Below are 14,603 nucleotides of genomic sequence, written 5' to 3'. Positions count from 1 at the left end.
ACCGTGTTTGATTTAGAGTTCGAACTGGATGTATCTCTATAGGAGAAAACAGAGTGAAACCTAAAAATTAAAACTGTTACTGCCAACGAACGGTTTAACCTAGAAGAACGAAATTTGGTGAGCCAAGTGGGATTGGGGTACTGATCATTACCTGAAAGTGTCATCAAGGTTGGGTGAAAAAATGTGTGCTGAGATTTCAGGAAACTCGTAGTTTTTTGGAATCTAGGCAAACCCTTTCCATGAAAGTGATTTGCGCCAGTCTCTGCTTAGGCCTCATCAATAGGAAACAAACCATAGAGATAGAACTTGGAACTACTATATTGTGTCAAGTTTCAAAGGGCTAGCACAAACCGTGTTTGATTTAGAGTTCCAAATACATGTATCCATATAAGAGAAAACAGAGTGAAACCTAAAAATTAAAACAGTTACTGGCAATGAACGGTTTAACCTAAAAGAACAAAATGTGGTGAGCCAAGTGAGATTGGGGTACTGATCATTACCTGAAAGTGTCATCAAGGTTGGGTGAAAAAATGTGTGCTGAGATTTCAGGAAATTCGTAGTTTTTTGGAAGCTAGGCAAACCCTTTCCATGAAAGTGATTTGCGCCAGTCTCTGCTTAGGCCTCATCAATAGGAAACAAACCATAGATATAGAACTTGGAACTACTTTATTGTGTCAAGTTTCAAAGAGCTAGCACAAACCGTGTTTGATTTAGAGTTCCAAATATATTTATCCGTATAGGATAAAAGAGAGTGAAACCTAAAAATTTAAACTGTTACTGCCAACGAACGGTTTAACCTAGAAGAACGAAATTTGGTGAGCCAATTGGGATTGGGGTACTGATCATTACCTGAAAGTGTCATCAAGATTGGGTGAATAAGTGTGTGCTGAGATTTCAGGAAACTCGTAGTTTTTTGGATTCTGGGCAACCCCCTTCCATGAAAGTGATTTGTGTCAGTCTCTGCTTAGGTCTACATGAATAGGAAAAAAACCGTAGAGATAGAAATTGGAACTACTTTATTGTGTCAAGTTTCAAAGAGCTAGCACACACCGTGTTTGATTTAGTGTTCCAACTACATGTATCCATATAGGAGAATACAGCGTGAAACCTAAAAATTAAAACTGTTACTGCCAACGAATGTTTTAACCTAGAAGAACGAAATTTTGTGAGCCAAGAGGGATTGGGGAACTGATCATTACCTGAAAGTGTCATCAAGATTGGGTGAAAAACTGTGTGCTGAGATTTCAGGAAACGCGAAGTTTTTAGGATTCTGGGCAACCCCTTTCCATGAAAGTGATTTGCGCCAGTCTCTGCTTAGGCCTCATCAATAGGAAACAAACCATAGAGATAGAACTTGGAACTACTTTATTGTGTCAAGTTTCAAAGAGCTAGCACAAACCGTGTTTGATTTAGAGTTCCAACTACATGTATCCATATAGGAGAAAACAGAGTGAAACCTAAAAATTTAAACTGTTACTGCCAACGAACGGTTTAACCAAGAAGAACGAAATTTGGTGAGCCAAGTGGGATTGGGGTACTGATCATTACCTGAAAGTGTCATCAAGATTGGGTGAAAAAATGTGTGCTGAGATTTCAGGAAACTTGTAGTTTTTTGGAATCTAGGCAAACGTTTTCCATGAAAGTGATTTGCACCAGTCTCTGCTTAGGCCTCATCAATAGGAAACAAACCTTAGAGATAGAACTTTGAACTACTTTATTGTGTCAAGTTTCAAAGAGCTAGCACAAACCGTGTTTGATTTAGAGTTCCAACTACATGTATCTCTGTAGGAGAAAACAGAGTGAAACCTAAAATTTAAAACTGTTACTGCCAACAAACGGTTTATCCTAGAAGAACAAAATTTGGTGAGCCAAGTGGGATTGGGGTACTGATCATTACCTGAAAGTGTCATCAAGACTGGGTGAAAAAATGTGTGCTGAGATTTCAGGAAACACGTAGTTTTTTGGAAGATTTGCAACCTTTTTACATGAAAGTGATTTGTGTCAGTCTCTGCTTAGGGCTACACCAATAGGAAAAAAAACCATAGAGATAGAACTTGGAACTACTATATTGTGTCAAGTTTCAAAGAGCTAGCACAAACCATGTTTGATTTAGAGTTCCAACTACTTGTATCCATATAGGAGAAAACAGAGTGAACCCTAAAAATTAAAATTGTTACTGCCAATGAACGGTTTAACCTAGAAGAACGAAATTTGTTGAGCCAAGTGGGACTGGGTACTGATCATTACCTGAAAGTGTCATCAAGGTTGGGTGAAAAAATGTGTGCTGATATATCAGGAAATTCGTAGTTTTTTGGAAGCTAGGCAAACCCTTTCCATGAAAGTGATTTGCACCAGTCTCTGCTTAGGGCTACATCAATAGGAAAAAAACCTTAGAGATAGAAATTGGAACTACTCTATTGTGTCAAGTTTCAAAGCGCTAGCACAAACCGTGTTTTATTTAGAGTTCCAAATACATGTATCCCTATAGGAGAAAAGAGAGTGAAACCTAAAATTAAAACTGTTACAGCCAACGAACGGATTAACCCTGAAGAACGAAATTTGGTGAGCCAAGTGGGAATCGGGTACTGATCATTACCTGAAAGTGTCATCAAGATTGGGTGAAAAAATGTGTGCTGAGATTTCAGGAAACTCATAGTTTTTTGGAAGCTTGGAACCCCATTCCATGAAAGTGAGTTGCGCCAGTCTCTGCTTAGGCCTCATCAATAGGAAACAAACCATAGAGATGGAACTTGGAACTACTTTATTGTGTCAAGTTTCAAAGAGCTAGCACAAACCTTGTTTGATTTAGAGTTCCAACTACATGTATCTCTGTAGGAGAAAACAGAGTGAAACCTAAAATTTAAAACTGTTACTGCCAACGAACGGTTTAACCAAGAAGAACGAAATTTGGTGATCCAAGTGGGATTTGGGTACTGATCATTACCTGAAAGTGTCATCAAGATTGGGTGAAAAAATGTGTGCTGAGATTTCAGGAAACGCGTAGTTTTTTGTATTCTGGGCAACCCCTTTCCATGAAAGGGATTTGCGCCAGTCTCTGCTTAGGCCTCATCAATAGGAAACAAACCATAGAGATAGAACTTGGAACTACTTTATTGTGTCAAGTTTCAAAGAGCTAGCACAAACCGTGTTTGATTTAGAGTTCCAACTACATGTATCCATATAGGAGAAAACAGAGTGAAACCTAAAAATTAAAACTGTTACTGCCAACGAACGGTTTAACCAAGAAGAACGAAATTTGGTGAGCCAAGTGGGATTGGGGTACTGATCATTACCTGAAAGTGTCATCAAGATTGGGTGAAAAAATGTGTGCTGAGATTTCAGGAAACTCGTAGTTTTTTTTAATCTAGGCAAACGCTTTCAATGACAGTGATTTGCACCAGTCTCTGCTTAGGCCTCATCAATAGGAAACAAACCATAGAGATAGAACTTAGAACTACTTTATTGTGTCAAGTTTCAAAGAGCTAGCACAAACCGAGTTTGATTTAGAGTTCCAACTACATGTATCCATATAGGAGAAAACAGAGTGAAACCTAAAAATTAAAACTGTTACTGCCAACGAACGGTTTAACCTAGAAGAACGAAATTTGTTGAGCCAAGTGGGATTGGGGTACTGATCATTACCTGAAAGTGTCATCAAGATTGGGTGAAAAATTGTGTGATGAGATTTCAGGAAACTCGTAGTTTTTTGGATTCTGGGCAACCCCTTTCCATGAAAGTGATTTGCGCCAGTCTCTGCTTAGGCCTCATCAATAGGAAACAAACCATAGAGATAGAACTTGGAACTACGTTATTGTGTCAAGTTTCAAAGAGCTAGCAAAAACCGTGTTTGATTTAGAGTTCCAACTACATGTATCCATATAGGAGAAAACAGAGTGAAACCTAAAAATTAAAACTGTTACTGCCAACGAACGGTTTAACCAAGAAGAACGAAATTTGGTGAGCCAAGTGGGATTGGGGTACTGATCATTACCTGAAAGTGTCATCAAGATTGGGTGAAAAAATGAGTGCTGTGATATCAAGAAACTCGTAGTTTTTTGGAAGCTGGGCAACCCCTTTAAATGAAAGTGATTTGCGCCAATCTCTGCTTAGGCCTCATCAATAGGAAACAAACCATAGAGATAGAACTTGGAACTACTTTATTGTGTCAACTTTCAAATAGCTAGCAGAAACCGTGTTTGATTTAGAGTTCCAAATACATGTATCCCTATAGGAGAAAACAGAATGAAACCTAAAAATTAAAACTGTTACTGCCAACGAACGGTTTAACCTAGAAGAACGAAATATGGTGAGCCCAGTGGGATTGGGGTACTGATCATTACCTGAAAGTGTCATCAAGATTGGGTGAAAAACTGTGTGCTGAGATTTCAGGAAACGCGTAGTTTTTTGGATTCTGTGCAACCCCTTTCCATGAAAGTGATTTGCGCAGGTCTCTGCTTAGGCCTCATCAATAGGAAACAAACCATAGAGATAGAACTTGGAACTACTTTATTGTGTCAAGCTTCAAAGACCTAGCACAAACCGTGTTTGATTTAGAGTTCCAACTACATGTATCCATATAGGAGAAAACAGAGTGAAACCTAAAAATTAAAACTGTTACTGCCAACGAACGGTTTAAACAAGAAGAACGAAATTTGGTGAGCCAAGTGGGATTGGGGTACTGATCATTACCTGAAAGTGTCATCAAGTTTGGGTGAAAAAATGAGTGCTGTGATTTCAGGAAACTCGTAGTTTTTTGGAAGCTGGGCAACCCCTTTCAATGAAAGTGATTTGCGCCAATCTCTGCTTAGGCCTCATCAATAGGAAACAAACCATAGAGATAGAACTTGGAACTACTTTATTGTGTCAACTTTCAAATAGCTAGCAGAAACCGTGTTTGATTTAGAGTTCCAAATACATGTATCCATATAGGAGAAAACAGAGTGAAACCTAAAATTTAAAACTGTTACTGCCAACGAACGGTTTAACCTAGAAGAACGAAATATGGTGAGCCAAGTGGGATTGGGGTACTGATCATTACCTGAAAGTGTCATCAAGATTGGGTCAAAAACTGTGTGCTGAGATTTCAGGAAACGCGTAGTTTTGTGGATTCTGGGCAACCCCTTTCCATGAAAGTGATTTGCGCCAGTCTCTGCTTAGGCCTCATCAATAGGAAACAAACCATAGGGATAGAACTTGGAACTACTTTATTGTGTCAAGTTTCAAAGAGCTAGCACAAACCGTGTTTGATTTAGAGTTCCAACTACATGTATACATATAGGAGAAAACAGAGTGAAACCTAAAAATTAAAACTGTTACTGCCAACGAACGGTTTAACCAAGAAGAACGAAATTTGGTGAGCCAAGTGGGATTGGGGTACTGATCATTACCTGAAAGTGTCATCAAGATTGGGTGAAAAACTGTGTGCTGAGATTGCAGGAAACGCGTAGTTTTTTGGAATCTAGGCAAATGCTTTCCATTAAAGTGATTTGCACCAGTCTCTGCTTAGGCCTCATCAATAGGAAACAAACCATAGAGATAGAACTTTGAACTACTTTATTGTGTCAAGTTTCAAAGAGCTAGCACAAACCGTGTTTGATTTAGAGTTCCAACTACATGTATCCCTGTAGGAGAAAACAGAGTGAAACCTAAAATTTAAAACTGTTACTGCCAACGAACGGTTTAACCTCTAAGAATGAAATTTGGTGAGCCAAGTGGGATTGGGGTACTGATCATTACCTGAAAGTGTCATCAAGACTGGGTGAAAAAATGTGTGCTGAGATTTCAGGAAACTCGTAGTTTTTTGGAAGATGGGCAAACTTTTAAAAGAAAGTGAATTGTGTCAGTCTCTGCTTAGGGCTACATCAATAGGAAAAAAACCATAGAGATAGAACTTGCAACTACTATATTGTGTCAAGTTTCAAAGAGCTAGCACAAACCATGTTTGATTTAGTTCCAACTACATGTATCCATATAGGAGAAAACAGAGTGAACCCTAAAAATTAAAATTGTTACTGCCAATGAACGGTTTAACCTAGAAGAACGAAATTTGTTGAGCCAAGTGGGACTGGGTTCTGATCATTACCTGTAAGTGTCATCAAGGTTGGGTGAAACAATGTGTGCTGATATATCAGGAAATTCGTAGTTTTTTGGAAGCTAGGCAAACCCTTTCCATGAAAGTGATTTGCACCAGTCTCTGCTTAGGGCTACATCAATAGGAAACAAACCATAGGGATAGAACTTGGAACTACTTTATTGTGTCAAGTTTCAAAGAGCTAGCACAAACCGTGTTTGATTTAGAGTTCCAACTACATGTATCCCTAGAGGAGAAAACAGAGTTAAACCGAAAAATTAAAACTGTTACTGCCAACCAACGGTTTAACCAAGAAGAACGAAATTTGGTGAGCCAAGTGGGATTGGGGTACTGATCATTACCTGAAAGTGTCATCAAGATTGGGTGAAAAAATGTGTGCTGAGATTTCAGGAAACTCGTAGTTTTTTGGAATCTAGGCAAACGCTTCCCAAGAAAGTGATTTGCACCAGTCTCTGCTTAGGCCTCATCAATAGGAAACAAACCTTAGAGATAGAACTTTGAACTACTTTATTGTGTCAAGTTTCAAAGAGCTAGCACAAACCGTGTTTGATTTAGAGTTCCAACTACAAGTATCCATATAGGAGAAAACAGAGTGAAACCTAAAATTTAAAACTGTTACTGCCAACGAACGGTTTAACCTAGAAGTACGAAATTTGGTGAGCCAAGTGGGATTGGGGTACTGATCATTACCTGAAAGTGTCATCAAGACTGGGTGATAAAATGTGTGCTGAGATTTCAGGAAAATCGTAGTATTTTGGAAGATGGGCAACCTTTTTACATGAAAGTGACTTGTGTCAGTCTCTGCTTAGGGCTACATCAATAGGAAACAAACCATAGTGATAGAACTTGGAACTACTTTATTGTGTCAAGTTTCAAAGAGCTAGCACACACCGTGTTTGATTTAGAGTTCCAAATACATGTATCCATATAAGAGAAAACAGAGTGAAACCTAAAAATTAAAACAGTTACTGGCAATGAACGGTTTAACCTAAAAGAACAAAATGTGGTGAGCCAAGTGAGATTGGGGTACTGATCATTACCTGAAAGTGTCATCAAGGTTGGGTGAAAAAATGTGTGCTGAGATTTCAGGAAATTCGTAGTTTTTTGGAAGCTAGGCAAACCCTTTCCATGAAAGTGATTTGCGCCAGTCTCTGCTTAGGCCTCATCAATAGGAAACAAACCATAGATATAGAACTTGGAACTACTTTATTGTGTCAAGTTTCAAAGAGCTAGCACAAACCGTGTTTGATTTAGAGTTCCAAATATATTTATCCGTATAGGATAAAAGAGAGTGAAACCTAAAAATTTAAACTGTTACTGCCAACGAACGGTTTAACCTAGAAGAACGAAATTTGGTGAGCCAATTGGGATTGGGGTACTGATCATTACCTGAAAGTGTCATCAAGATTGGGTGAATAAGTGTGTGCTGAGATTTCAGGAAACTCGTAGTTTTTTGGATTCTGGGCAACCCCCTTCCATGAAAGTGATTTGTGTCAGTCTCTGCTTAGGTCTACATGAATAGGAAAAAAACCGTAGAGATAGAAATTGGAACTACTTTATTGTGTCAAGTTTCAAAGAGCTAGCACACACCGTGTTTGATTTAGTGTTCCAACTACATGTATCCATATAGGAGAATACAGCGTGAAACCTAAAAATTAAAACTGTTACTGCCAACGAATGTTTTAACCTAGAAGAACGAAATTTTGTGAGCCAAGAGGGATTGGGGAACTGATCATTACCTGAAAGTGTCATCAAGATTGGGTGAAAAACTGTGTGCTGAGATTTCAGGAAACGCGAAGTTTTTAGGATTCTGGGCAACCCCTTTCCATGAAAGTGATTTGCGCCAGTCTCTGCTTAGGCCTCATCAATAGGAAACAAACCATAGAGATAGAACTTGGAACTACTTTATTGTGTCAAGTTTCAAAGAGCTAGCACAAACCGTGTTTGATTTAGAGTTCCAACTACATGTATCCCTATAGGAGAAAACAAAGTGAAACCTAAAAATTTAAACTGTTATTGCCATCAAACGGTTTAACCTAGAAGAACGAAATTTGGTGAGCCAAGTGGGATTGGGGTACTGATCATTACCTGAAAGTGTCATCAAGATTGGGTGAAAAAATGTGTGCTGAAATTTCAGGAAACTTGTAGTTTTTTGGAAGATGGGCAACCACTTTCCATGAAAGTGATTTGCACCAGTCTCTGCTTAGGCCTCATCAATAGGAAACAAACCATAGAGATAGAACTTGGAACTACTTTATTGTGTCAAGTTTCAAAGAGCTAGCACAAACCGTGTTTGATTTAGAGTTCCAACTACATGTATCCATATAGGAGAAAACAGAGTGAAACCTAAAAATTAAAACTGTTACTGCCAACGAACGGTTTAACCTAGAAGAACGAAATTTGGTGAGCCAAGTGGGATTGGGGTACTGATCATTACCTGAAAGTGTCATCAAGATTAGGTGAAAAAATGTGTGCTGAGATTTCAAGAAACTCGTAGTTTTTTAAAAGCTGGGCAACCACGTTCCATGAAAGTGATTTGCACCAGTGTCTGCTTAGGCCTCATCAACAGGAATCAAACCATAGAGATAGAACTTGGAACTACTTTATTGTGTCAAGTTTCAAAGAGCTAGCAGAAACCATGTGTGATTTAGAGTTCCAACTACATGTATCCATATAGGAGGAAACAGACTGAAACCTAAAAATTTAAACTGTTACTGCCAATGAACGGTTTAACCAAGAAGAACGAAATTTGGTGAGCCAAGTGGGATTGGGGTACTGATCATTACCTGAAAGTGTCATCAAGATTGGGTGAAAAAATGTGTGCTGAAATTTCAGGAAACTCGTAGTTTTTTGGAAGCAAGGCAAACCATTTCCATGAAAGTGATTTGCACCAGTCTCTGCTTAGGGCTACATCAATAGGAAACAAACCATAGAGATAGACATTGGAATTACTCTATTGTGTCAAGTTTCAAAGAGCTAGCACAAACCGTGTTTGATTTAGAGTTCCAAATACATGTATCCCTATAGGAGAAAAGAGAGTGAAACCTAAAAATTAAAACTGTTACTGCCAACGAACGGTTTAACCTAGAAGAACGAAATTTGGTGAGCCAAGTGTTATTGGGGTACTGATCATTACCTGAAAGTGTAATCAAGATTGGGTGAAAAAATGTGTGCTGAGATTTCAGGAAACTCGTAGTTTTTGGTACGCTTGGAACCCCATTACTTGAAAGTGATTTGGCCAGTCTCTGCTTAGGCCTCATCAATAGGAAACAAACCATAGAGATAGAACTTGGAACTACTTTAATGTGTCATGTTTCAAAGAGCTAGCACAAACCGTGTTTGATTTAGAGTTTCAACTACATGTATCCATATAGGAGAAAACAGAGTGATACCTAAAAATTAAAACAGTTACTGGCAATGAACGGTTTAACCTACAAGAAGAAAATGTGGTGAGCCAAGTGAGATTGGGGTACTGATCATTACCTGAAAGTGTCATCAAGGTTGGGTGAAAAAATGTGTGCTGAGATTTCAGGAAACTCGTAGTTTCTTGGAAGCTAGGCAAACCCTTTCCATGAAAGTGATTTGCACCAGTCTCTGCTTAGGGCTACATCAATAGGAAACCAACCATAGAGATAGAAGTTGGAACTACATTATTGTGTCAAGTTTCAAAGAGCTAGCACAAACCATGTTTGATTTAGAGTTCCAACTACATGTATCCATATAGGAGAAAACAGAGTGAACCCTAAAAATTAAAATTGTTACTGCCAACGAACTGTTTAACCAAGAAGAACGAAATTTGTTGAGCCAAGTGGGACTGAGGTACTGATCATTACCTGAAAGTGTCATCAAGGTTGGGTGAAAAAATGTGTGCTGATATATCAGGAAACTCGTAGTTTTTTGGAAGCTAGGCAAACCCTTTCCATGAAAGTGATTTGCACCAGTCTCTGCTTAGGCCTCATCAATAGGAAACAAAACATAGAGATAGAACATGGAACTACTTTATTGTGTCAAGTTTCAAAGAGCTAGCACAAACTGTGTTTGATTTAGAGTTCCAACTACATGTATCTCTGTAGGAGAAAACAGAGTGAAACCTAAAAATTAAAACTGTTACTGCCAACGAACGGTTTAACGTTGAAGAACGAATTTGGTGAGCCAAGTGGGATTGGGGTACTGATCATTACCTGAAAGTGTCATCAAGATTGGGTGAAAAAATGTGTGCTGAGATTTCAGGAAACTCGTAGTTTTTGGGACGCTTGGAACCCCATTACTTGAAAGTGATTTGGCCAGTCTCTGCTTAGGCCTCATCAATAGGAAACAAACCATAGAGATAGAACTTGGAACTACTTTAATGTGTCAAGTTTCAAAGAGCTAGCACAAACCGTGTTTGATTTAGAGTTCCAACTACATGTATCCCTATAGGAGAAAACAGAGTGAAACCTACAAATTAAAACTGTTACTGCCAACGAAAGGTTTAACCAAGAAGAACGAAATTTGGTGAGCCAAGTGGGATTCGGGTACTGATCATTACCTGAAAGTGTCATCAAGATTGGGTGAAAAAATGTGTGCTGAAATTTCAGGAAACTCGTAGTTTTTTGGAAGCAAGGCAAACCCTTTCCATGAAAGTGATTTTCACCAGTCTCTGCTTAGGGCTACATCAATAGGAAACAAACCATAGAGATAGAAATTGGAACTACTCTATTGTGTCAAGTTTCAAAGAGCTAGCACAAACCATGTTTGATTTAGAGTTCCAACTACATGTATCCCTATAGGAGAAAACAAAGTGAAACCTAAAAATTTAAACTGTTACTGACAACAAACGGTTTAACCTAGAAGAACGAAATTTGGTGAGCCAAGTGGGATTGGGGTACTGATCATTACCTGAAAGTGTCATCAAGATTGGGTGAAAAAATGTGTGCTGAGATTTCAGGAAACTCGTAGTTTTTTGGAAGCTGGGCAACCACGTTCCATGAAAGTGATTTGCACCAGTGTCTGCTTAGGCCTCATCAACAGGAATCAAACCATAGAGATAGAACTTGGAACTACTTTATTGTGTCAAGTTTCAAAGAGCTAGCACAAACCGTGTGTGATTTAGAGTTCCAACTACATGTATCCATATAGGAGGAAACAGAGTGAAACCTAAAAATTAAAACTGTTACTGCCAATGAACGGTTTAACCAAGAAGAACGAAATTTGGTGAGCCAAGTGGGATTGGGGTAGTGATCATTACCTGAAAGTGTCATCAAGATTGGGTGAAAAAATGTGTGCTGAGATTTCAGGAAACTCGTAGTTTTTTGGAAGCAAGGCAAACCATTTCCATGAAAGTGATTTGCACCAGTCTCTGCTTAGGGCTACATCAATAGGAAACAAACCATAGAGATAGAACTTGGAACTAGTATATTGTGTCAAGTTTCAAAGAGCTAGCAAAAACCTTGTTTGATTTAGAGTTTCAACTACATGTATCCATATAGGAGAAAACAGAGTGATACCTAAAAATAAAACAATACTGGCAATGAACGGTTTAACCTACAAGAAGAAAATGTGGTGAGCCAAGTGAGATTGGGGTACTGATCATTACCTGAAAGTGTCATCAAGTTTGGGTGAAAAAATGTGTGCTGAGATTTCAGGAAACTCGTAGTTTTTTGGAATCTAGGCAAACCCTTTACATGAAAGTGATTAGCACCAGTCTATGCTTAGGCCTCAACAATAGGAAACAAACCATAGAGATAGAACTTGGAACTACTTTATTGTGTCAAGTTTCAAAGAGCTAGCACAAACCGTGTTTGATTTAGAGTTCCAACTACATGTATCCCTATAGGAGAAAACAAAGTGAAACCTAAAAATTTAAACTGTTATTGCCAACAAACGGTTTAACCTAGAAGAACGAAATTTGGTGAGCCAAGTGGGATTGGGGTACTGATCATTACCTGAAAGTGTCATCAAGATTGGGTGAAAAAATGTGTGCTGAAATTTCAGGAAACTTGTAGTTTTTTGGAAGATGGGCAACCACTTTCCATGAAAGTGATTTGCACCAGTCTCTGCTTAGGCCTCATCAATAGGAAACAAACCATAGAGATAGAACTTGGAACTACTTTATTGTGTCAAGTTTCAAAGAGCTAGCACAAACCGTGTTTGATTTAGAGTTCCAACTACATGTATCCATATAGGAGAAAACAGAGTGAAACCTAAAAATTAAAACTGTTACTGCCAACGAACGGTTTAACCTAGAAGAACGAAATTTGGTGAGCCAAGTGGGATTGGGGTACTGATCATTACCTGAAAGTGTCATCAAGATTAGGTGAAAAAATGTGTGCTGAGATTTCAAGAAACTCGTAGTTTTTTAAAAGCTGGGCAACCACGTTCCATGAAAGTGATTTGCACCAGTGTCTGCTTAGGCCTCATCAACAGGAATCCAACCATAGAGATAGAACTTGGAACTACTTTATTGTGTCAAGTTTCAAAGAGCTAGCAGAAACCATGTGTGATTTAGAGTTCCAACTACATGTATCCATATAGGAGGAAACAGACTGAAACCTAAAAATTTAAACTGTTACTGCCAATGAACGGTTTAACCAAGAAGAACGAAATTTGGTGAGCCAAGTGGGATTGGGGTACTGATCATTACCTGAAAGTGTCATCAAGATTGGGTGAAAAAATGTGTGCTGAAATTTCAGGAAACTCGTAGTTTTTTGGAAGCAAGGCAAACCATTTCCATGAAAGTGATTTGCACCAGTCTCTGCTTAGGGCTACATCAATAGGAAACAAACCATAGAGATAGACATTGGAATTACTCTATTGTGTCAAGTTTCAAAGAGCTAGCACAAACCGTGTTTGATTTAGAGTTCCAAATACATGTATCCCTATAGGAGAAAAGAGAGTGAAACCTAAAAATTAAAACTGTTACTGCCAACGAACGGTTTAACCTAGAAGAACGAAATTTGGTGAGCCAAGTGTTATTGGGGTACTGATCATTACCTGAAAGTGTAATCAAGATTGGGTGAAAAAATGTGTGCTGAGATTTCAGGAAACTCGTAGTTTTTGGTACGCTTGGAACCCCATTACTTGAAAGTGATTTGGCCAGTCTCTGCTTAGGCCTCATCAATAGGAAACAAACCATAGAGATAGAACTTGGAACTACTTTAATGTGTCATGTTTCAAAGAGCTAGCACAAACCGTGTTTGATTTAGAGTTTCAACTACATGTATCCATATAGGAGAAAACAGAGTGATACCTAAAAATTAAAACAGTTACTGGCAATGAACGGTTTAACCTACAAGAAGAAAATGTGGTGAGCCAAGTGAGATTGGGGTACTGATCATTATCTGAAAGTGTCATCAAGTTTGGGTGAAAAAATGTGTGCTGAGATTTCAGGAAACTCATAGTTTTTTGAATCTAGGCAAACCCTTTACATGAAAGTGATTTGCACCAGTCTATGCTTAGGCCTCAACAATAGGAAACAAACCATAGAGATAGAACTTGGAACTACATTATTGTGTCAAGTTTCAAAGAGCTAGCACAAACCGTGTTTGATTTAGAGTTCCAACTACATGTATCCCTATAGGAGAAAACAAAGTGAAACCTAAAAATTTAAACTGTTACTGCCAACAAACGGTTTAACCTAGAAGAACGAAATTTGGTGAGCCAAGTGAAATTGGGGTACTGATCATTACCTGAAAGTGTCATCAAGATTGGGTGAAAAAATGTGTGCTGAGATTTCAGGAAACTTGTAGTTTTTTGGAAGATGGGCAACCACTCTCCATGAAAGTGATTTGCACCAGTCTTTGCTTAGGCCTCATCAATAGGAAACAAACCATAGAGATAGTACTTGGAACTACTTTATTGTGTCAAGTTTCAAAGAGCTAGCACAAACCGTGTTTGATTTAGAGTTCCAACTACATGTATCCATATAGGAGAAAACAGAGTGAAACCTAAAAATTAAAACTGTTACTGCCAACGAACGGTTTAACCTAGAAGAACGAAATTTGGTGAGCCAAGTGGGAATGGGGTACTGATCATTACCTGAAAGTGTCATCAAGATTGGGTGAAAAAATGTGTGCTGAGATTTCAAGAAACTCGTAGTTTTTTGGAAGCTAGGCAACCACGTTCCATGAAAGTGATTTGCACCAGTGTCTGCTTAGGCCTCATCAACAGGAATCAAACCATAGAGATAGAACTTGGAACTACTTTATTGTGTCAAGTTTCCAAGAGCTAGCACAAACCATGTGTGATTTAGAGTTCCAACTACATGTATCCATATAGGAGGAAACAGACTGAAACCTAAAAATTAAAACTGTTACTGCCAATGAACGGTTTAACCAAGAAGAATGAAATTTGGTGAGCCAAGTGGGATTGGGGTACTGATCATTACCTGAAAGTGTCATCAAGATTGGGTGAAAAAATGTGTGCTGAGATTTCAGGAATCTCGTAGTTTTTTGGAAGCTGGGCAACCACGTTCCATGAAAGTGATTTGCACCAGTGTTTGCTTAGGCCTCATCAATAGAAAACAAACCATAGA

Source organism: Spermophilus citellus, assembly GCF_964194105.1.
Source record: "Spermophilus citellus genome assembly, chromosome: 12".
NCBI classification, from domain to species: Eukaryota; Metazoa; Chordata; class Mammalia; order Rodentia; family Sciuridae; genus Spermophilus; species Spermophilus citellus.
Note: the sequence above shows the minus strand (reverse complement) of the source record.